Source organism: Pelobates fuscus, chromosome 3, assembly GCF_036172605.1.
Source record: "Pelobates fuscus isolate aPelFus1 chromosome 3, aPelFus1.pri, whole genome shotgun sequence".
Classification (NCBI taxonomy): Eukaryota; Metazoa; Chordata; class Amphibia; order Anura; family Pelobatidae; genus Pelobates; species Pelobates fuscus.
Window position 1 is genome coordinate 88,407,900 of NC_086319.1, and position 26,186 is coordinate 88,434,085.

Consider the following 26,186-nt stretch of genomic DNA (forward strand, 5'->3'; position numbering starts at 1 on the left):
TTTATTTTAACCTGATCGCTAGTTCTCCCCTATGTAAAAGTTTACTTTTAGCACAGTGACCCCTTATTGCATCTCCAGAAGTTTGGAAAAAATATTATTTAATTTTATTTTATTTTTTCTCTAAACTATATTACAGGCATAATAGGAGGTAATGGACTTTTTGTTTTTTATGATTGCACTAACGTCAAAAATGTCTTGTTCCCGGCAGTAGTTTCTGATGCATTAGTCATTTTATTTAATTAGAGTATGAGAAAGGAGTTCTTTTGCAATACACCAACAAATTGTAAAGGTCAAATACCCAGTTAACCATTCCAAAACTAAACAATTTAAAATACTGGCATCACTATAATGTGAAATTATAGACGTAATACTATAAAGATTATCAAAAAATTGGCACTTCACATTATCTTTTAATTAATTTTTAAACTAATGTAAGTATGGTGATTTATTACTGTTAATACATGGTAAATTATGCTTGCGTGTATTAAAGGGACAATCAATTTTCCAAATATAAAAATAAATCATTTGGTAGATGTATTCCCAATTAAACATTTTTCATTTGGGTGTATATCTGAAACAGCTAGGCTAGGCTGTTTCTGTAGTCTGCATCCTTTTCAAGCCCTTCCTTTCTTCTTCAGTCCAGACTTTCTGTTGCTATCCAATCACAGACTTCCCAATGCATCTGAATGAGAATGTTTTGCCAGGAAGGAGCTCTGCCTCTTGAGTTTATCTCCACCGAGCTAAACTACCATGAAGAAAAAGGACCGGTTGTATAACTTACAGCCAGGAGGGTATAACAAGGTTAATTTATTTAAGTGCCCATTTCTACTGAACTCTGCACTTTTTGTAAAATAAGAAAAGAGGCAAAAGTCTTCACACATAAAGCACTTTAGTAAGTTAAAGTGCTTTAGGTGTTTTTAGTGCTACTTTAAGTACTTTTTTGCTAATAAAATGGTATAAGTAGAACAAGTGACTGTGGATTGCACAGTAAAGATTAAATATTACTTTACGACAGCATACCTTGTTTAATCTGAATGCTGTAGTTGATAGTCAACTCAAAAATGAAAATATTACCAGCCTAGAGTGTACCTTAAATGATAGAGCGTTTTAATGGAAGAAGATAACAACCTCAAGTGTAGAAAATGGTAGAGAAGCATTATTTTGTGCTATGAGTATATTACATATAGTCCAAAGAGAAACATTCAAAAATTATGATGTACAAAATAACAGTCTTACTGATTAAAGAATAGGCTGCTTATCTTTCAGACATGCATACACTGAACAAAATTATAAACTTAATACTTTTGTTTTTTCCCCCATTTTTCATGAGCTGAACTCAAAGATCTAAGACTTTTTCTACACAAAATGCCTATCTCTCTCAAATATTGAGATCTTAAGGGGTTAAATGATGTTCACAAATCTGTCTAAATCTGTGTTAGTTAGCACTTCTCCTTTGCCTCAATAATCCATCCACCTCACAGGTGTGGCATATCAAGATGCTGATTAGACAGTATGATTATTGCACAGGTGTGTCTTAGGCTGGCCACAATAAAAGGCCACTCTAAAATGTGCAGTTTTCTCACACAGCACAATGCCACAGATGTTGCATGTTTTGAGGGAGCGTGCAATTGGCATGCTGACTGCAGGAATGTCCACCAGAGCTGTTGCCCATGAATTGAATGTTCATTTCTCTACCATAAGCTGTCTTCAAAGGCGTTTCAGGGAATTTGCCAGTACATCCAACCGGCCTCACAATCGCAGACCACGTGTAACCACACCAGCCCAGGTTCTCCAAATCCAACATCTTCACCTCCAAGATCATCTGAGACCAGTCACCCGGACAGCTGCTGCAACAATCAGTTTGCATAACCAAAGAATTCTGCAAAAACTGTAAGAAACCGTCTCAGGGAAGCTCACCTGCATGCTCGTCTTCCTCATCGACCCGATTGCAGTTCGTCGTCATAACCGACTTGAGTGGGCAAATGCTCACATTTGATGGCGTCTGGCACTTTGGAGAGGTTTTCTCTTCACAGATGAATCACAGTTTTCACTGTACAGGGTAGATGTCAGACAGAGTGTATGGTGGCAGTGGGGTTATGGTATGGGCAGGCGTATGTTGTGGACAATGAACACAGGTGCATTTTATTGATTTCATTTTGAATGGACAGAGATACTGTGAAGAGATCCTGAGGCCCATTGTTGTGCCATTCATCCACACCCATCACCTAATGTTGCAGCATGATAACGCACGCCCCCATGTTGCAAGGATCTGTACACAATTACTGAAAGCTGAAAACATCCCAGTTCTTGCATGGCCAGCATACTCACTGGATACGTCAGCCATTGAGCATGTTTGGGATTCTCTGGATCGGCGTATTCAACATCGTTTTCCAGGTCCTGCCAATTTCCAACAACTTCACACAGCCATTGAAGAGGAGTGCACCAACATTCCACAGGCCACAATCCACAACCTGATCAACTCTATGTGAAGATGATGTGTTGCACTGTGTGAGGCAAATGGTGGTCACACCAGATACTGACTGGTTTTCAGAATGCCCCGGACCTGCCCAATACAGTAAAACTGCTCATGTTGCCTCATTGCTCATTGTGACCAGCCTAAGGCACACCTGTGCAATAATCATGCTGTCTCATCAGCATCCTGATATGCCACACCTGTGAGGTGGATGAATTATTTCGGCAAAAGCGAAGTGCTCACTAACACAGATTTAGACAGATTTGTGAACATCATTTAACCCCTTAAGACCGCAGGACGTTCTATGCCGTCCTTATTTTGGTGGCTCTAAACGCCGCAGGACGGCATAGAATGTCCTGCGATCTTTTGTACTTACCCGGTCGCCGGCGATCCCACAGCGGCGATCGCGGTATGGGGGACTTACCTGGGAGCCCAGGGAGTCCCCCTCTGTCCTCTTCGGCCCCCCAGGGCCATGTGATCGCGAGGTCCTTGCGAGGACCCTGCGATCACATGGACAGCATAGCCGTCCATGTCAATGCCAGCAGGGGGAGTGCCTGTAATGACAGGTACTCCCCCTGCTGCCTGGAAATAAAATAAAATAAGTTAAAACAGTGTAAAAATAAGATTATATATACTTAGATCATATATATATTTATTATATATATTTATGATCTAAGTATATATATACACATATACACATATACACATATACACATAAATATACATATACTGTCTACGTGTATTTTAATATTAATATATACATAATTATATATACTAATATCAAAATACACGTACAATGATATTGATTAAATCTATATATAATTTTCATTATATATATTTATATATAATAAAAATACATAAATATATAAATATGTTAAAAAAAATAATAAAAAATAGATAGATAAAAAATATATAAACATGCGTAATTCCGTTCTAACTGTATTTTAAAATTAATATATATATATTGATATCAAAATACATGTAGAACAAAATAATATATATATATCTATATACATAAGTATATACATATATATCACTTTATATATACCTATATATAAATAAAAATAATAAAAAAAATTATATATATATATATATACACACATATATATATACACACACATATATATATATATATATATATATATATATATATATATATATATATAATAATTCTACGTATATATTTATGTGATAATTTTACATAATTAGGTCATTTTATGAATTACAATTTGCAGGACCTGCCTGACAACCCAGGCCGAAAGTTCAGGGAATTAAATTTTCTAGCACTATATTTAACCCTGTAAATATAGACGTGTAAAACAGTACCCCTTATGTACAGGTTTTGTGGTGTTTGGGGAAGTTACAGGGTCAAATATAGCGTGTTACATATTTCAGTTTTTTCACATTGAAATTCGCCAGATTGGTTACGTTGCCTTTGAGACCATATGGTAGCCCAGGAATAAGAATTACCCCCATGATGGCATACCATTTGCAAAAGTAGACAACCCAAGGTATTGCAAATGGAGTATGTCCAGTCTCTTTTAGTAGCCACTTTGGTATGGTATGCCATCATGGGGATAATTTTCATTCCTGGGCTACCATACGGTCTCAAAGGCAACCTGGCAAATTTTAATGTGAAAAAACTGAAACGCAAACCTTATATTTGACTCTGTAACTTTTGAAAACACCATAAAACCTGTACATGAGGGGTACTGTTATACTCAGGAGACTTCGCTGAACACAAATATTAGTGTTTCAAAACAGTAAAACGTATCACAACAATTATATCGTCAGTGTAAGTGCCATTTGTGTGTGAAAAATGCAAAAAATATCACTGTCACTGACGATATCATCGTTGTAATATATTTTACTGTTTTGAAACACTAATATTTGTGTTCAGCGAAGTCTTACGAGTAAAACAGTACCCCCCATGTACAGGTTTTATGGATGTTTTAGGAAAGTTACAGGGTTAAATATAGTGCTAGAGAATTTAATTCCCTGAACTTTCGGCCTGGGTTGTCAGGCAGGTCCTGCAAATTGTAATTAATAAAATGACCTAATTATGTAAAATTATTACATAAATATATACGTAGAATTATTATATATATACGTGTACATATATATATATATATATATATATATATATATACCGTATATACTCGAGTATAAGCCGAGTTTTTCAGCACATTTTTTGTGCTGAAAAACCACAACTCGGCTTATACTCGAGTCAATAGTCTGTATTATGGCAATTTGCATTGCCATAATACAGACAGGGGCTGTGGGGGCTGCAGAGAGCGTTACTTACCTCTCCTGCAGCTCCTGTCAGCTCTCTCCTCCTCCGCCGGTCCGTTCAGCACCTCGGTCAGCTCCCAGTGTAAATCTCGCGAGAGCCGCGGCTCTCGCGAGACTTGCAGTGTGAGCTGACAGAGGGAGCTGACCGGACGGCGCGGAGGAGGAGAGAGCTGACAGGAGCTGCAGGAGAGGTAAGTAACATCTCTGCAGCCCCCACAGCCCCCCCACTGAACTACCAACCCCACTGGACCACCAGGGAAGGAGCCCCCCTCCCTGGCCAGCTAGCAAGCAGGGAGGGGGGACGAAACAAAAATAAATTAATAATGAAATAATAATTAAAAAAAAAATAACATGACAAATAATAAATAATAATAAAAAAATATGAAAATAATTAAAAAAAAAAAAGTAAATAAAAAAATAATGAAAAAAAATGTTAAAATAATGTAAAAAAAATAATAAAATTGCCCACCCCCCCAAGGCTCTGCAACACACACATACACACACACACACTGCACTCATACACACTGCACTCATACACACACACACACTGCACTCATACACACACACACTGCATTCATACACACTGCACTCATACACACACACACACTGCACTCATACACACGGCACTCATACACACGGCACTCATACACACTGCACTCATACACACACACACACTGCATTCATACACACACTGCACTCATACACACTGCATTCATACACACTGCATTCATACACACTGCATTCATACACACACTGCATTCATACACACACTGCACTCATACACACACACACTGCACTCATACACACACACACTGCACTCATACACACACTGCACTCATACACACACACTGCATTCATACACACTGCACTCATACACACACACTGCATTCATACACACTGCATTCATACACACTGCATTCATACACACACTGCATTCATACACACACTGCATTCATACACACTGCATTCATACACACTGCATTCATACACACACTGCACTCATACACACACTGCACTCATACACACACTGCATTCATACACACACTGCATTCATACACACACTGCACTCATACACACACTGCACTCATACACACGCTGCACTCATACACACACACACACTGCATTCATACACACACACACTGCATTCATACACACACACACTGCACTCATATACACACGCTGCACTCATACACACACGCTGCACTCATACACACACACTGCATTCATACACACACACTGCATTCATTATATACACACACTGGAAATAAATATTCAATTAATATAATTTTTTTCGGATCTAATTTTATTTAGAAATTTTACCAGTAGCTGCTGCATTTCCCACCCTAGTCTTATACTCGAGTCAATAAGTTTTCCCAGTTTTTTGGGGTAAAATTAGGGGCCTCGGCTTATATTCGGGTCGGCTTATACTCGAGTATATACGGTATATATATATATATATATATATATGTATATTTTTTTATTATTTTTATTTATATATAGGTATATATTTAGTGATATATACGTATATACTTATGTATATAGATATATATATTATTTCGTTCTACATGTATTTTGATATCAATATATATATATTAATTTTAAAATACAGTTAGAACGAAATTACGCATGTTTATATATTTTTTATCTATTTATTTTTTTATAAATTTTTTAATTTTATTTTTTAACGTATTTATTTATTTATTTATTTTTTATTATATATAAATATATATATAATGAAAATTATATATATATTTAATCAATATCATTGTACGTGTATTTTGATATTAATATATATATATATATATAATTATGTATATATTAATAATAAAATACACGTAGACAGTGTATGTATATTTATGTGTATATGTGTATATGTGTATATATATACTTAGATCATATATATAATAAATATATATATATATGATCTAAGTATATATAATCTTATTTTTACACTGTTTTAACATTTTATTTTTATTTTTCAGACAGCAGGGGGAGTACCTGTCATTACAGGCACTCCCCCTGCTGGCATTGACATGGACGGCTATGCCGTCCATGTGATCGCGGGGTCCTCGCAAGGACCTCGCGATCACATGGCCCTGGGGTGCCGAAGAGGACAGAGGGGGACTCCCTGGGCTCCCAGGTAAGTCCCCCATACCGCGATCGCCGGCGTGGGATCGCCGGCGACCGGGTAAGTACAAAAGATCGCATGACGTTCTATGCCGTCCTGCGGCGTTTCGAGCCACCAAAATAAGGACGGCATAGAACGTCCTGCGGTCTTAAGGGGTTAAAGTGTTAATATGTACATCATTTTTTATTATTATAATTATATTGTATTTACTACTATGAACAAATCAATATATTATTTATTTATAGTTTGTTGAACACAAATCCACACACCAGTTAAGCCCACAGAAATCTCACTTTAACAGTGCTCTCTCTACTGCAAGGGATAATGGGTAGGCATATTCAAATGAACTAAAAAAATAACCACACTTGTGCCGCATAATTCCACTTTATACATGGATTCATTAGAGTATATTGCTACTGTATACTACAGTTTTGAAACACAACTCAAAAAGAGGTGCAAAGCAAGTGAACCACTCACAGATAGCTGTTATGTTGTTAATGCATCTCATCAGCATGATATTGGTTACTGGCTTGCTATAGAGGCTTGGCGATATTTGTGAAGTACATATCAAAAGAGTCGTGGTGGGGAAAAAAGTGTGGATGAAAACCATTTCCATCTGAAGGAAGTGGATAGTTAATACATTGCTAAACACAAATAAACACACCAGTCAAGCCATAAGACTTGCTTTTCTCACTGAAATCTCATTTTAACACTACTGTAAGGGAATCTGGGTGGGCATAAGCAAATGTATATATATATAAATATATATATATATATATATATATATATATATATATATATATATATATATATATATAAATATTAATTTATAGTAATAATGGCTTATTAAATTTTGTATATACTTTTTTTTTTATCTGAAAATTTTTCTTTTTTTTTTTACATTTTTTCCCTCCACTAAAAATGTGTTACATTTTGTACAATTTATATATATTATATTAGTCTGTGATATATGCAGACATTACATTCTATTAGTTTGTTAAATAGCAACAAACTATTTATACTAATTGTTTATCAAGCCGATTTTTGGAGTATGATAACATTATGACTATCTACTCAAGTGACTCATCTTAGTCTTTGGATTTGAAACTGTTTTACAGTTTATGGATGTTGTTTACATTATGCTTTATAACATTCTATGTACATACTTTAATTTATGCTTTACAATGTCCTATTTTTCATGTGTATTTATATAGTAGTGGATAAAGAAATGTTTCCCGTTTCCTTTTTTATTATTTGCCTTTGGTTATCCTTCATAAAGGTTTTTTGAAAAAGCTTAATTAAAAAAAAAATTGACTAGAGTTAGCAATACTTACTCAATGTTATCCATGATCACACTCTTCTTGTGTTTATCTGCTGATTAAGACCATAAACTAGCTAATGCTGTCTCCCCCAAATGTCACAAATTAAATGGAAAGTCCCTCTTCTATAATTCTCTGCATATTCAACTTGGTCCCTGTCATAGGCAGATTAAATAAATTATGCACTGCATTGCCACTATACATATCAGCTCCTTTGTGCATAGACAGCTGACTTAACTCTTAATGAAAATATAAATGTTATAGTCCTTCTTGGGCCATGCTGAATGTTAGTAGATATGAATTAAGCTTATCCGTGGTATCATGTTTAAATGAGTGCCTATTTGTGGGTCTCTACCTGTGTGTGATGTCTCTTTGGAATATAAATATCAGTTCGTTAGTCATTCTATGAGAGACTTTCCAAGATATTACATTGCATCCTGTAAATAGTCCTATGTGCATGTACTTGTGTTTAGGCTTTGGAAACTGCCTGTTAGCATGCCATGCATGATTATATGCTTAAATATATATTCTCGATCATGCAATATTGGACATGAAAAATATGAACTGTCCTTTGATATAGGATGCATATGATACATTAGAAGGAAGATGGATTGATAAATGGATGGAATGATGGGTGGATAGATAGATAGATAGATAGATAGATAGATAATAGATAGATAGATAGATAGATAGATAGATAGATAGATAGATAGATAGATAGAAGAGAGAAGAAGAAGCAGCAGACAATTATTGCAACCCTTATTCCTTGGATTTATACTCCAGAGACTCCAAATGACCACACCAACCATGGTGACCAAGGAAGATGACATTGTAGCCTGATAACCACAGAGACAATGTTAATAAAATAAATAGATTACTGTATGTTCCAAATGCCTAGCTTGTCAAGTAGGTGAAGATTGACCTGAATTTCTGTAATCCTATTTGGAGGGTAGTTCTTCATTTGGTGTTCCTAAAGACATCTTTGCAAAGCAGTTAAAAACATTCTAAACATTGAATTATAATAACACAATTCAATAAAAAAATATTTTTGTAGCTTCTAAACTAGAGAAATAATTGCATAGATGGATATTACATCACCCAGAGATTAGTTCTTGATACCAATTTTATTTACTAATGTGAGTATCTCAACGCAATAACAAAGCTGTTCACAATTACACTAGAAAGTGTATAGCAATCATCATGGAAAAGGTGTCCACACTGACGAATACACATGTGTCACTGAGGACTTATTAATCACTTGGGAGAGAGTGTGGGCTTCTTTTGTTTAAGAGGAACTGTTAATATTGTGACTTATGGAACATCCCTTGATATGTGTTGGCATTTTCTCCTTTGGTCAATACCATTTTACTAAATCACTCGTATCTACAATAAAATGTAATCATTGTAAACTATAACTTTCTGAATTGATTTACTTAGTGTGTGTTATAATCACATTTCTTAGAAGAATGTATACCCCTTAAAATGATTTTTCCAATTCGTACAGTGTCCTCCTTTACAATAACTCCAGTTAGTGCCAAGTGGGAAATGTCACTTGGGTAGGCCAACCTAGGGCTCTAAATGGTTATATAGACTTTTTTTGACGCATGCTGTGGAGAGATAGTCTGGTATTGAAGGAGGAGAGATTCCATTCACCACACACTGCAATGAGAATATATTGTCAGTAGGAAACTGCTCTATCCATCATGCAATGCAGACAGAGAACCCTTAGTGGGAGACAGGATCCATCCATCATACTTTGCTGAGAGTGCCAGCTGCTAGTTAAAGATGGACTTTGTTCATTAGACTCTGCAGAAAGAACAATGTGTCGTCTTCAATACATAAATATCACCTTATTTATAAACATCATCATATCCTTCAAAACTATACAACTACAAAATAAAATGGAAGAGGAAATGATTACACATATATTGAGATCATAACGTATTCTTCAAATATACTCCCATGGTGTTTAGTTGGCACAACCCCTTACAGACAACCCCAAAACAAGTTATGCTTTGTGTGCTACTGTAAACGGGTTTGTTCATGTCCTAAAACATTCCTGTGTACAATAAAAGGATGAGTCAGTAAAAGGAATAGGCTGACATGTTAGTAATAGGAATGTAGAACCCTACACTCAAAATATTATTTCTGTTATTGGAAATGGAGAAAAGGGTTATCAAAAGGCAAATATATAAAACAGTGAAACAGGAATTGTGAGAAGTTAAAAGTCAGATGTCTTTGAGAATCAAGATATACATGGACTTATAGAGTGGAGATTTAAATCTATAAATGTATTACATCTATGCAATCTATGAGTATACGTCTATTAATATGATTATGCATACAGATTATCAGAATGTCTAAGGATTTGGCTAACGATGTTGCATTACACATAAATCTACTCTGCACTAGTGTTCCTATCCTTTAAACGTTTATACATTATGGTATGCCTGATATTGGGGTGATGTGACATCACCTTAACACAATATGGCTATAACGATAGTGGTACCTACAGAAGGCTGGGACATCCATGGGGGCAGCTATGGCCCCCATGTATGCAAATGCCTACATGTACCAATATGAAAAGGAGCACATTCTCAGTAAATATCGTCATAATATAATTAAATATTTTCGATATATCGATGATATCCTGATTTTGTGGAAGGGGAGCACTCAACAAGCGATGGATTTTGTTGGAGATTTAAATAAATCGCCCACTCCAATAAGAGTGACTTCAAATACCAGTAGTCATATCATTCAATTTTTGGATTTGGAAATACTATACGATCAAGGGAATATAGAATACCAACTCTATACAAAACTGACAGATCGAAATACACTACTCCACTACGAGAGTGCACATCCTAATCATGTGAAAAATTCTTTACCTTTTTCACAATTTTTGAGAGTAATAAGGAACAATTTCAGGGAATCTCAGTGTGAGATACAACTACAAGAAATGTATGATAAATTTTCACAGAGAGGTTATACCAACAAAGTGTTAGATAGGGCACTCATCAAAGCAAGAGATCAAAGAGGAGAGACAGAAAAGAAAGCCCGTAAGAAGAACTATAGGATTCCATTTCCTATGACTTACAACACAGCAACAACTAGAATCTGCCAGACGGTTATGAAAAACTGGCATATCATGGAGAATGATAAGAGTCTTCCTGACAGTCTACACAATAAACCGATGTTCTCTTATAGGAATAACAAGAGCTTGAAAGATCTACTGGTCCACACTGATCCGATTAAAAGCTATATGCCAACAACCAAAAATGTGGCGAATTATGGTTGTGTAAGACCTGTGGACATCTCATACCCTGCAAAAGCTTCAATCATCCACATACGGGTCAATTATTCAGAATACAACACAGGATAAGTTGCCGTACAGATCATGTGATCTATAAACTATCTTGTCCTTGCGGATTGAATTACGTCGGCAAGACGGAAACGGCCCTGTGTGAAAGAGTAAGAGGACACAGATCGAGCATCAGGCTGGCCTATAGGGCTAAAAAATTGGACAAACCAGTGGCACGACACTTTCTAGAGCAAAACCATCCGCTTTCATCTTTGAAATGTGTAGCGATTGATCATCTTCTGGCATCTCGAAGAGGTGGTAACAGACAGGAACAATTGTTACAAAAAGAGACATGGTGGATTCAGAAGTTGGGGACATTAGCTCCCAATGGCTTAAATGAGAAACTCTCTTATATTTCTTTTCTTTGACAGTTCACTTATGGATGAAGTCCCTATTAAGGTTTGACATGTATAGTATCATGTGAGACAGTTGTAGTTATTATTCTATTAGCATCTATATATGTTAGGAGAAAATATTTTTTTTGAATAATCAGGCTACCTTGAAAATAATTTTTTAAGTTTTTTGGGATTATTTCCAATTTTTAATATTTGGTATATTTTTGCATATTAAATATACTTCATTATAGTAATCTCTAGGGCTCCGGTTAGTATGTGGGTGAAATTGGAAACCGCCAGTGTCTTTGCTCCCCAAAGTTTGGATGAAGAGCATATAGAGAAAACACTTGGTGAGAGTTCCCATCCATAAAAACCTTGTTCGCTTTCCTCTTGTTTTGAATAGGATTAGCATAACCCACGACACGGTATACTTATGTATAGGAGCCTGTAGTAGCCTCATATGAGAACACATATATTAATACATTTCACATATAGCCTATCACTTCTTAATATGATGCAGCAGCACTCTAAATTAATGATGCAATTAGCACTTTACTCACTCACTTTTTTATATATTTTTTTACATATTTTTTTATGGTTTGTGTTTCACTAATATTCTTTTCACTTGCTCATTACTTCACACAGGGACATATTAAAAGGTGTCACTTAGACATATCCCAGTAGTGTTAAACACTATACTGATCACTTATATAGTGATCTTTTTATTAAGAAGTTGCAGATCACTTTTCTGTAGACACTATTGATATTATTTATATTTAGATAAAACACTTTAGGAATAATTGATCACATGGCTAACTATTGCTATTTCACTTTTGTATTTTGTATGTTGTACACTGTTTACTAAATACATGACTACTCACACATAGTGTGCTCATATTTACATATAAATTGTTACCTATATATTCAAGAGGCATCATTCATGCTCTCTTTGTCTTGGAGGCTGTATAGGTGGGGAGATTGGGGATTCTATGCTGTCTCCTGCCTCAGCGCGAGTGGGAGGATGCAGAGACGATTTAATTTGCAATCGCGCATGCGCCCGACGTCTCCATGGTGATGGAGGACGCGGGCAACCAGGAAGTAGACTGAGCGCGCGTTTAGCATTACGGAAGCGCTCTGCACCCGCCCAGACGCTCGGAGGATAGGATGATTGTTCTCCTGCACATCTGAACTGTGAGTAAAGTTGATTACTATTCTTATTTAACCAATTTGATTTTCATTTGTATCTGTATTCTGTTCTGAAGAAAGTTCCCGAGTGGAACTGAAACGTTGACTGTTGGAATAAAGACATAACATTTCATTTTGGAAAAACCCTGGGAGTGCTGATTTTTCTTGGTCTATATATATATATATATATATACATCGAAGTGCCTTGCACTCCAAGAAGACGTTTGTGCCCGGTGCTGGTTGTGGCAAAGGTAGATATGGGTGTAGAAACAATCGCACTCCTGGTTGTAGTAATAGTAGGTAAAGGTAAAATTTACCTTTTTTTAATTCCATATAAAATATCAACGTTTCAGCTCCAACATGGAGCTTTCATCAGGACAGGTAACATATATATAACATTATATATATATATATATATATATATATATATATATATATATATATATATATATATATATATATATATATATATATATATATATATACAATGGACCTAAATTAATATGACATTGGTGATGGCAGGGTTGAGGTTAATGGCAGTATCATGACTCCCCTACTTATGTAGATTTAAGTAATAGGCAAGTCATACATTATATTCAATGCCTGGAATACGTTTCTCTGAAATAAAATGTTATATTGCATACTCACAAAGACCAGCTACTTGCGTCCACCCCCAAAACAAAACTTGTCAACTTTGTGTGTATGTTTCATCTTCCAGCCACTTTGTGTGTCTCTTTCTCTCCAACTCCTTTAAGTATCTCTTTTTCCCATTCCTTAGACCTCTGTGTGTCTCTTAAAAAAAACAGCTAGTTTGTGGGTCACTTTCTACCCGCAACCCCTCTTTTTGTGTATCTTTGACCCCCAGCCCCTCTGTGTCTCTTTGTCTTTCCAGCCCTTCTGTGTGTCCCTTTGTCCTCCCTAGCCCTTCTCTATGTCTCTTTGTCTCCCTAGCCCCGCTCTGTGTTTCTTTGTCCTCCCCAGCCCATCATTATGTCTCTTTGCCCACTTAGCACCTCTGTGTGTCTCTTTGTTACCCAACCACTTTGTGGGTCTCTTTCTCCCCCCCTCCCCCCAGTGCCTTTATGTGTCTCTCTTTTACCATAGCCCTTATGTGTGTCTCTTTGTTGTCCCCCCAGCCCTCTGTCTCTCTTTTTGCCCCAGTCATCTGTGTTCCTCTCCCCCAATCTTCTGTGTGCCTCTTCCCTAGCCCTACTTGTATCTCTTTGTCATCGTCTTCCGCCCTCTGTGTCTCCCCCTCTCAGCCCTCTGTGTGCCTCTTCCCCCATGCATCTGTGTGCTTCTCCCCCACTCAGCCCTCTGTGTGCCTCTTCATGTGTCTCATTAACCCCTCAGCCCCTCCATGGCACTAATTAAAACTTCCCAGACCCTCCATGGATCTCATTAACAACCCCACACCTCCATGGGTCTCATTACTCCCTCCACCCCTCCGTGGGTCTCACTAACGCCCCCAGCCCCTCCATGTGTCTCAGTAACCCCCCAGTCAGTCCATTTGTGTCTCATTAACCTCCCAGCCCTCCATGTGTCTCAGTGAATAACCACCCACCTCTCCATGTGTCTCAGTTACCCCCACCCAGCCCTCCATGTATCTCAGTACCCCCAGCCCTTCATGTGTCTCAATAACTCCCTAGCCTAAGTTATCTTACTCAGTCCTCCATGTGTCTAAGTAATCTCCCCCAGCCCTCTATGTGTCTAAGTAATCCCCTCAACCCTCAATGTGTCTCATTAACTCTCCATTAGTCTCAGTAAGCCACCCAACCCTCCATTAGTGTCTAATTAATCCCCCTAGTTCTCCTTGAGTCTCAGCTACTCAGTTACCCCTCCCCCCCCATCCACTCACCTTCTCCATGTAATAGTGTGGCCTAGCATGTGACTGCTGGAGAGGAGCTTGTATCCCTCTCCCAGTCTGACAGGAAGTAGTTTGGCACCCCCTGCGTGCACTTCCTGTCAGATTGGTCAGGGAGATGGAAACAAGCTCCCACGGTTACTGCATGGCCATGCTAGACCCAGAGACCAGCAGGACGGTAGCGCTGTGCAGTGTGCTCCCCTCCTGCCGCTCAGCCAGACATTGTTCCCCTCGGCCTGTGTGCCCTAGGTGGTGTCTAATGTGCCTAGCGGTCGTGCCAGCCATTTTTAGAGAATGGTCCCTTTTTTATTTTATTTAAGCATTGAGCGGTTTTATAACATGCTCTATTGTTCCTTAAATGTTGATTTTTTTGTGAACAGTGTTTTATTACTTAAAGGGACTTTATGACTTAAAGGGACTTTACATGTACTAACACAACTTAAAGGGAACCATAGGTACACAGACCCGTTCATCTCATAGAAGTGGCCTGGGTGCATTATTGCTGCTCTCTTAACCCTGCAATGTAAAATGCTGCATTTTTTGAGAAACAGTAATTTTTACATTAAAGGGTTAAGATTGCCTCTAGTACCTCTCTCCCAGACAGCCACTAGAGGTGCTTTCTGGAGTTTCACGGACTTTGACAATGCTTTCCTATAGAGAAAGCCTAATGAGCATGCGGCACTCATGCGGCAATATTATATATATATATATATATATATATATATATATATAAATTATTTGGAATCCCCAGCACTCACGTGTATCATAAGCCAATGCCGGGCGCCAGACCAAAGCTCCAAAATGATAAATAATCCAAATGAAATAGGCTGCTCTCCGGACTTAAAAACTCCAATCTTTATTAAAGTTGATTAAAAAATACGACCAACGTTTCGGTCCCCGTTCGGGACCTTCTTCAGGGTCAAATTCAACAGGACAATACAACACTTTACAAATACTAACAATATATACCAGTTTTTAATTATAATGCTTTTAATTTATATGTATTTATGGATAGTATTTAAATATTTGTAGATTTATGTACCATGGGGATTAGATGTATATAGTATTTGGTAGCACTAAGTCTAGTGTGGTTCACTTTAAGCACTGATTTTGTAGTTATTTTTGCACTGGGCACTTTATACATTAATATTGGCTACTGGATGTACACTTCATTTTAAGCACTTTATATTAGACAATCTATACACTTTATATTAGATAACCATAAAATTCAAGGGTTATTTCTATACATATTATGCACCTTTTAGCACTTTAAATCTATGTTCCCCTTATAGTATTTGTATCTGGGAACACATTCGATTCATTCATATCTCACATTGTGTATTATCACCATGGAAACCGCAGCTCCTGGTTATCCAGGTAGTTATATACGCACGATCACGTGACGGGAGGCGTGGCACGTTCAGAGGTGCGCGCGCATACCCGGAAGTACACTTGGTGATGGCGGATTGGGCGGCAAACACTCTGGTGAGTAATTTTCTTAATTATTAATGGTATATATTGTTAGTATTTGTAATGTGTTGTATTGTCCTGTTGAATTTGACCCTGAAGAAGGTCCCGAACGGGGACCGAAACGTTGGTCGTATTTTTTAATCAACTTTAATAAAGATTGGAATTTTTAAGTCCGGAGAGCAGCCTATTTCATTTCGATTATATATATATATATATATATATATATAAAAATAATAGCTTGGCACTCTCCTAAAAAATATATAATAGGATACCTGCCTGGGTGCAATCCACATTGCGTTGCATATATAACACGATAAGGAATATAGGATGCACTCACAGGACTTGGTGAAAAAATCTTGTTGTTTTATTTAATCCAGGTGTAAACCCAAAACCAACGTTTCGACCTCTGCAGGTCTTTTTCAAGGTTATATATATATATATATATATTTTTTCTTATAACCCTCAGCCTTACTGGGTAGTATATATTCCTCATTCTTGGGTTCTCTACCAGATGCCTGGGAGTCTGAGAGTCTGTGGGTTCTACACAGTATCTTAGCTGTTCCTAGAACCGCACTCTTCTGGGCAGCAATCTCAGACTTCACACCTGGAATCTGTTGAAGTCACTCCCCCAACTTGGGGGGTCACAACTGGGACTGCTACTTCCTTCAATGTCCACATCCTTTCTAGCCCCTCTTATAGTCCTCGGTACTTGTCCTCCTTCTTCCTTATGTTATACTTACTCGGTATTGCCACATCCACCACCACTACAGTCTTCTTTTCCTTGTCTACCATCACGATGTTAGATTGGTTGGCCACTACTTGTTTGTCTGTCTAGAACTGAAAGTCCCACGGGATTTTAGCCCTATCATTCTCAAATACCCTTTGTGATATCTCCCATCAGGACTTAGGCAGGTCTAGTCCATAATCTGTGCAGATATTTCGGAACACAATCCCAGTAACTTGGTTGTGCCTCTCAGTGTATGGTGTATGCTAACCCTGCTAACATCTTGCACCTGGCTATTGTGTGCTGGATTGTGTCAGAGTTACAGACTGTGCAAAGATATGTATATATCTATATATATATATATATATATATATATATATACAAAATACAGAATCCAGCGCACTCGCTTATTCACTAAACAATGATTTCAAATCTTAGCGATTGTAATAGTTTTATTTAAAAACACCTCACCTAGGCAAAAAATAATGGGGGTTTAGTTACATTATATGATCATATATTGCATAAGCCTGCCACACCGTCAATGTACCCCATCCTAGCAGACTAATGCTTGCTCTCTTGGTTTTGTTTATATATATATATATATATATATATATATATATATATATATATATATTTATAGATAGATAGATATCTCTCTCTCTCTCTCTCTCTCTCTCTCTCTCTCTCTATATATATATATATATATATATAATCCACTATATAGGTAGCACTCATGTATGAAATCATCTCCAACCATTAGTAGAATATAAGAGGATCCTTTGCACAGTGTTGGAAAACTGACAGCCTGTCTATCTGGTCTTCCCTGCATCTGTGCAGGCAATATCATGGAGACTAACTGTGTTGGAGTCGTAGACAAATATCACAATTAGAGATGTCGCGAACACGAAATTTTCTGTTCGCGAATGGCGAACTCGAACTTCCGCAAATGTTCGCGAATGGGCGAACCGGGCGAACCGCCATAGACTTCAATAGGCAGGCGAATTTTAAAACCCACAGGGACTCTTTCTGGCCACAATAGTGATGGAAAAGTTGTTTCAAGGGGACTAACACCTGGACTGTGGCATGCCGGAGGGGGATCCATGGCAAAACTCCCATGGAAAATTACATAGTTGATGCAGAGTCTGGTTTGAATCCATAAAGGGCATAAATCACCTAACATTCCTAAATTGTTTGGAATAACGTGCTTTAAAACATCAGGTATGATGTTGTATCGATCAGGTAGTGTAAGGGTTGCGCCCGCTTCACAGTGACAGACCAAACTCCTGTTTAACGCACCGCAAACAACCGCAAACAGTCCAGGAGGCTACAGGACTCACCCACCGAATAGCATTGGCAACAATACCCGGTAATTTATGGCTCCTGAATAGCATTGGCAACAATACCCGGCAATCTATGGCTCCTGAATAGCATTGGCAACAATACCCGGCAATTTATGGCTCCTGAATAGCATTGGCAACAATACCCAGCAATCTATGGCTCCTGAATAGCAGTCGCAGAGATACAGCACCCACAGGCTGGTGATCCTTAAGGTGCAGCTAAAGCCACTTCGTCTATAGACCGTCATAACAGTTAACCTTTCCACATCATATACATGTCGCCATGCATAGTCTCTGAGAGCAGTTGATCACGATTCATACTAGGATGTCTTCCATGTTTTAGTGCAAACTAATATAGTTGAAACATGCTACTTTTATTCATGCCAGACAACCATGCAGACCAGACTAACAAACATGCCAGGGCCAATCATTGTTAACCACCTCAGATAGCAACATGGCTCCCTCTATATACAGAGTAAACATGGCTTCCCTCTATATACAGTGTAAACATGGCTCCTCTCTATATACAGAGTAACATGGCTCCCCTCTATATACAGTGTAAACATGGCTCCTCTCTATATACAGAGTAACATGGCTCCCCTCTATATACCGTGTAAACATGGCTCCCTCTAATAACAGAGTAACATGGCTACCCTCTATATACAGAGTAACATGGCTCCCTCTATATACAGAGTAACATGGCTCCCCTCTATATACAGAGTAACATGGCTCCCCTCTATATACAGAGTAACATGGCTCCCTCTATATACAGAGTAACATTTCTCCCCTCTATATACAGTGTAACATGGCTCCCCTCTATATACTGTGTAAACATGGCTCCCCTCTATATACAGAGTAACATGGCTCCCCTCTATATACAGTGTAACATGGCTCCCCTCTATATACCGTGTAAACATGGCTCCCTCTATAAACAGAGTAACATTTCTCCCCTCTGTATACAGTGTAACATGGCTCCCCTCTATATACCGTGTAAACATGGCTCACTCTATATACAGAGTAACATGGCTCCCTCTATATACAGAGTAACATGGCTCCCTCTATATACAGAGTAACATGGCTCCCCTCTATATACAGAGTAACATGGCTCCCTCTATATACAGAGTAACATGGCTCCCCTCTATATACAGTGTAACATGGCTCCCCTCTATATACCGTGTAAACATGGCTCCCCTCTATATACAGAGTAACATGGCTCCCTCTATATACAGAGTAACATGGCTCCCCTCTATATACAGTGTAACATGGCTCCCCTCTATATACCGTGTAAACATGGCTCCCTCTATATACAGAGTAACATTTCTCCCCTCTGTATACAGTGTAACATGGCTCCACTCTATATACCGTGTAAACATGGCTCACTCTATATACAGAGTAACATGGCTCCCCTCTATATACAGAGTAACATGGCTCCCCTCTATATACCGTGTAAACATGGCTCCCTCTATATACAGAGTAACATTTCTCCCCTCTGTATACAGTGTAACATGGCTCCCCTCTATATACCGTGTAAACATGGCTCACTCTATATACAGAGTAACATGGCTCCCTCTATATACAGAGTAACATGGCTCCCTCTATATACAGAGTAACATGGCTCCCCTCTATATACAGTGTAACATGGCTCCCCTCTATATACCGTGTAAACATGGCTCCCTCTATATACAGAGTAACATTTCTCCCCTCTGTATACAGTGTAACATGGCTCCACTCTATATACCATGTAAACATGGCTCACTCTATATACAGAGTAACATGGCTCCCCTCTATATACAGTGTAAACATGGCTCCTCTCTATATACAGTGCCCTATAAAAGAATAATGGGGGGACCTACTGTCCTCCCCCCCGGCCCCCACCCCTGCACGGTGGGTGGGGGCCCTAAATGAAAATCCCCCCATCAAAGGTGACTAGGGGTGACCCCCACAACCAAATAAAAAAGCCCCTACCTACCCCCCTCACCCTAAAAAATAGTGAGGGGAATAAAATTACTACCCTGTAAAGTAAAATTCAACTTACTATTCAACGTCTTCTTTTTTCTTAAATCTTCATTTTTTAGCCCCAAAAAACGTCAAATAAAAAGCCATCATACCCGTCGAACTTAAAAATAAAATAAAAAACCTGAGCGCAAAAAAAAAATTAATCCATCTTCACCCATGGAGGGCTCTGCGCAGACTAGGGTATTAACATATACCCTATTGTTACAATTGTTACTTACAAAGCATGAGGAATGCCGTTGGGGTACCACATGCTCATGTGTTATACCTCCATGCACTACAAAAATAAAGAATTAAAAAAAAAAAAAAAAATAATGTATGGAGCTCCCAAATGAATCTAAAATGGATGCTGTCCAGGAGGTGGGAGGGTCTGGGAGCGAGGGTCTGCTGCTGATTGGCTGGAATGTGTCTGCTGAATGTGAGGTACAGGGTCAAAGTTTACTCAATGATGATGTATAGGGGGCGAAACCGAACATCGCATATGTTCGCCGTCCGCGGCGGACGCGAACACGCGATGTTCGCCAGGAACTATTCGCCAGGAACTATTCGCCAGCGAACCGTTCGGGACATCTCTAATCACAATGTGCAAAAACATCATATGTAGATTTAGAGTGCACCAAGAAGAGTCAAACACTATTATAAATAATAATGTGTGTTCCCTCAGATAATCAAACAGTTAAATAATGTATTTCTTTCTTTAGGCATATACATATAACTCTACATTTTGTGGGAATTCTGTAATACATCATATAAATGTATGTGCCTATACGTAAATTAACTAATTTATTTTCTTGTTGTTAGGTGAGAAATACTGTAAAATATATTGCATTTTTGGGGGCGTGTCCTAGCCGCACATGTGAACGGACGTGCAAACCGGAGCTCTCCCGGACCGCGGCACAAAACCGGCTTTAAACAGCGTGGAAAACCTTCGAACACCGCAAAAAACTCACACACTGAAGGGTAAATACTCCGGTACACCATGGCTACCAAAAAACTAAAACAAAAAACGCTAAACTCTCACTTAGAGAGGCCGCAAACCGCGGAGCCGAAAAATCAAAATGGCGCCAACGGGCAGCACTCAGCAGCCCATAGCTCTGAAGCAGGAGACAGCCAGCAGGAACACAACAGCCCAGCCACAAACTCCTCCATCAGGCTAATCATGCAAGATCTACAAACCTCCTTTAAAGCTGACCTTATGCAGATGACTGCAGATATTAAAGCAGACATACACAGCATGGGGGAACGCACTACCCGCATGGAAGACAGGACAGAGGAACTAGTGGAGGCGCACAACTCCATGGCAGATGCATACTCATCCCTGGAAAATAAAATCAAAGAACTGGAAGAAAAGGTGGCAGACCAAGAAGACAGGAGTAGGAGAAACAACATAAGGGGCATACCAGAAAATATCACACCACAAGATCTCGCCAGGTATGTCAAAGACCTGTTTAAGGCCTTAATCCCTCCCTGTCTGAATTTGACTTAATTTTGGACAGAACGCACCGGCTCCCCAAGCCCAAACACCTTCCCCCTGACACCGCACAGGACACCATAACCAGGGTCCATCACTTCACTGTCAAAGACAGGATTATGCAAATGGCCAGAACCACCAGCACATGGCCGGAACCATACAACAACATCAAGCAATTTACAGACCTCTCCTCGGCAACCATGAACAAGCGCAGCACCTTTGCACCGATAATAGAAGCGTTAAGAAACGCGAATATTCCCTATAAGTGGGGTTTCCCCGCGAAGCTGCTGATCAAAAGAAACGGCATTGTCCAACCCATTATGAATCCAGACAACGGCAAGAGAATGCTGCAAGAGTGGAACATACCGCTCCCATCCAACAGCCCTCGGAAAAAACAAGCAAAGGCCCAGGCTCCAAAGACGCTCTCCAAAGACTGGTCACAAGTGCCCAGAACATCTCGCACAGCGGCCGATTCGGAGACATCACCAACTTGAAAGGCTCACAGACCGATTCCACACCACCAATATTCACATGGACTTATCGTACAGGTTTACATCAATTTTAAGTTTTGGGTTTTTATGTACGAATGCTATTTACCTTAGAATACATTGACAGGTTTACTAGATGGCTGAAAGCCTTAGCCGCGGCGGGTGGATCACACCCGGATGCACTATGCTCGGACTCAGCCTATTGTTGATCCCATACTTATCAGGATCTCAATACTCTAACCCTGAGAGGTATACCCCCAAGGCTCCAGTAGCCCTATTTCTCCGTCGCCTAGAGCATCATATGTCACTGAGAAGTGACTTCGGTGACACACGGAGTATTGTATATAATTATTACCCTGTTACTCCCCTCCCCTCCCTTGTGAGTATACTCAAGATCTGCACCATACCCAACCTACAACGAATCCCTGGGTCCTTAATACTTAAGAGTACAGCGCACCTTACAACTACATTATGGTGATTAAGATTATGTCCCTAAACATGAAAGTGCTTAACTCCCCGAACAAGCGTAGGTTGGCCATACAGGAGGCTAAGAAATGTGGCGCTCTAGTGGCGTTCTTCCAGGAGACGACTTTAGGTGGAAAGATAGACCTAAATTTGCCTCCAAGTGGTTCCCCCATGACTTCCACACCTGTTATACAGCCACAAAACGGGGTGTTTCCATTTTAATAAGCAAAGATGCAGTATTTTATTTGGTCCTCAAGATAACTGATAAAAAAGGGCGATACTTAATATTACAATGTCTCCTTAATAATACTCCATACACATTAGTCAATATCTACGGTCCTAATGAGAACCAACATGAATTTTTAACCTCAACTCTGGCATTGCTTGACATGTATAAATATGGGGAGGTAGTTATTGGAGCCGACACTAATTTCTTACTAGATGGCAAGTCCGACTCGTCCACTGCTATAGGGCTTTCACGAGGTACCATGCGGCAAAGAACGGCTCTAGCAGCCAGAATCTCCACAACGCTAGCCTCCCACCACTTGGTGGATCCATGGCACATCCTTCACCCCACAGAAGTGGGCTATACATGCCATACAACGGCACATAACAGCTACTCCCGAATAGACCACTTTCTTATTCCCGCCACCTTAATGCCAAATATTGCAGAAGCTACTATTGGAACAATATCATGGTCTGACCATGCGCCTATTACCCTTAGCATTAAGGAAATATTCCCCAATAAGGCACGTGGAGACTAAACGAGTCACTTCTAGCAGATCCCTCCATAGTTGCTCAGATCACTACAGACCTCCAGAACTATTTCACTGAAAATACGACACATAACTCCTCTGGGTAATCTCATAAAACATGCCAAAAAACTAAGGTTGGCAAACTATAACGCGCTAGTAACGGAAATCGCTACACTGACACACTCCAACAAACGAGAACCAAGCAAGACCACCTACAAAACACTATTAGCCCTTCAAAGCCAATTGAAAAACACAGAATTAGCCAAAACAACGTATCTCTTACACAAAGCTAAACACAACTTTTTTGCCGGGCAGGTGCCAAACTGGCCTCCCAATTAAAGGAGAGAAGTGTCGCCTCCAGGATTGCCTTCCTAATAGATAATAAGGGAAAGAAGACATTGAACCTGCAAAGTGTTGTAGATCTGTTTGCACAATATTACAGCGAATTATATAATCTCAAAAATGACCCCAACATGTTTTTACCAACTCATGGTGACATTGACAACTTCTTGACAGGCCTCGACTTACCGAAACTAAAAGACGGAGACCTAGACCTGCTACAAAAAACATTCTCCCTAGACAAGCTCACAGCTCACAAATCCCCAGGTCCCGATGGCTTCACGAATGCCTATTACCAGAAATTCTCCACCATCCTCACGCCACACCTTCTAAGTCTTCTAAACCACTGTGCTACTACGGGTGCACTGCCAGATGAGATGCTGTTGGCCCATATATCCACCCTCCCCAAGCCTGGCAAACCCCCCAAGCTGTGCAAAAATTGCAGGCCTATCTCCCTACTTAACGGAGACGCCAAAATTTACGCTAAACTTATCAGCAACCGACTGGCCCCCCTCCTCCACAAACTAGTACACAATGACCAGTCAGGGTTTATAAAAGGCCGTCAAGGCTCTGACAACACCAGGAAAATTCTGAACATGTTGACAACACTTAACACGGTGGTTCGAAGGTTCTCTTCCTCGCACTGGATGCGGAGAAGGCCTTTGACCACTTAAACTGGGCGTACATGACCAAGACTCTACACAACTATAACTTCACTGAGCCTACCATTAAAAGTATTATGGCATTGTACCACAATCCAGCAGCCAGAGTTTCCCATGGAGGCTTCCTGTCCAACCCCTTCTCCATCATGAATGGCATCCGGCAAGGTTTCCCCCTCTCCCCCCTTCTGTACATACTGGCTCTAGAACCCCTAGCATGTAAAATCAGACTACACCCCAACATACAAGGAATTCCCATACGAGGCAGGATGTACAGCCTAGCCCTATTTGCCGATGACATCTTCGTAGCAATGACGGACTCCACCCATTCATTACCCCACAGGCTGAATCTCATACAACAATTTGGAAAAGTTTCATGCTATTAACTAAATCAAGACAAAACCCAGGCCCTACCCATCAACCTAACAAAAACCCAAACAGACTCCCTCCGCACCACATACAAATTTGACTGGAGAACTACCTCCATTACATATCTAGGGACAAAAGTTGCACCCTCCACCTCAGCCACAATAGCATTAAATTATACACCACTGCTGACGCTCTGCAAAACAGAAATGAACAAATGGAAACATACCTTGATTTCCTGGTTAGGGAAAATTAATGCCTACAAGATGATGATCCTGCCCCGCATCCTCTATGTCTTTAGGATGCTTCCCCTCAAAGTTCCCAACCAACACTGCAAAACACTGCAAAAATGATGTAGTGCGTTTATCTGGGGGGGGGGGGGGGGAGGGGGCAAGAAACCTAGAGTGTCTATGGCTCTCCTACAGACAGCCACCCGTTCTGGAGGTGTAGGCCTACCAAACATTAGACAATATTACAGGGCAGCAATTCTGGCCGCAGGTGTTCTATTGCATGCACCACCTAACACAATCCAATGGGTAGACATGGAAATGGCACAATTCTGTAACAAATGCCTCATTGAATATCTATGGACGCCCAAACAGTTAAGATTGAAACAACATGATCTCCTCCCCACCACCCAACTTACGATAGCAATGTGGGACGAATTTATGGGAGCAATGGGCTACAACACCTCCTTCCACCCTAAATCGCCCATCTCGACCCTCAGGGCAATAGTACCAGACATACCACTACAAGACTGGCACAACGCAGGGATCAAAAACATCTCCAAACTGATGACTGATGAGAAAGTAACACCCTTCCCAATCCTACAATCACAGTGGCAACTCCCTAGCCGAGCCACCTTTTCAAACCTGCAGGTGAAAAGTGTTCTACAAGCACACGCGATAACTCCACACAACCCAACAGACCCACCACAGGTTACCCCACATCTACTCGTTGACAGATGTTGGTCCTCACCTACTAAACTTAAAGCACTCTCATTGTGCTATAAAACCTGGCAAGAACTCATGCCATCAAAACCACATTCGCACAAAGTCCAATGGGAAAAGGACTGTGGCATGACCCTGTCAGACGCAGAGTGGCTCCATGCATTAAACGGGTTGTCCAAATGGACAAAGTGC

The 26,186-nt window shown here is 39.6% G+C and overlaps 1 protein-coding gene across 1 annotated transcript in view; it reads right to left on the reverse strand.

The window, feature by feature from the left end:
- HTR4 (5-hydroxytryptamine receptor 4) overlaps positions 1 to 26,186 on the reverse strand; it is a 495,782-nt gene that overhangs the window by 224,547 nt on the left and 245,049 nt on the right. The window lies entirely within an intron of this gene.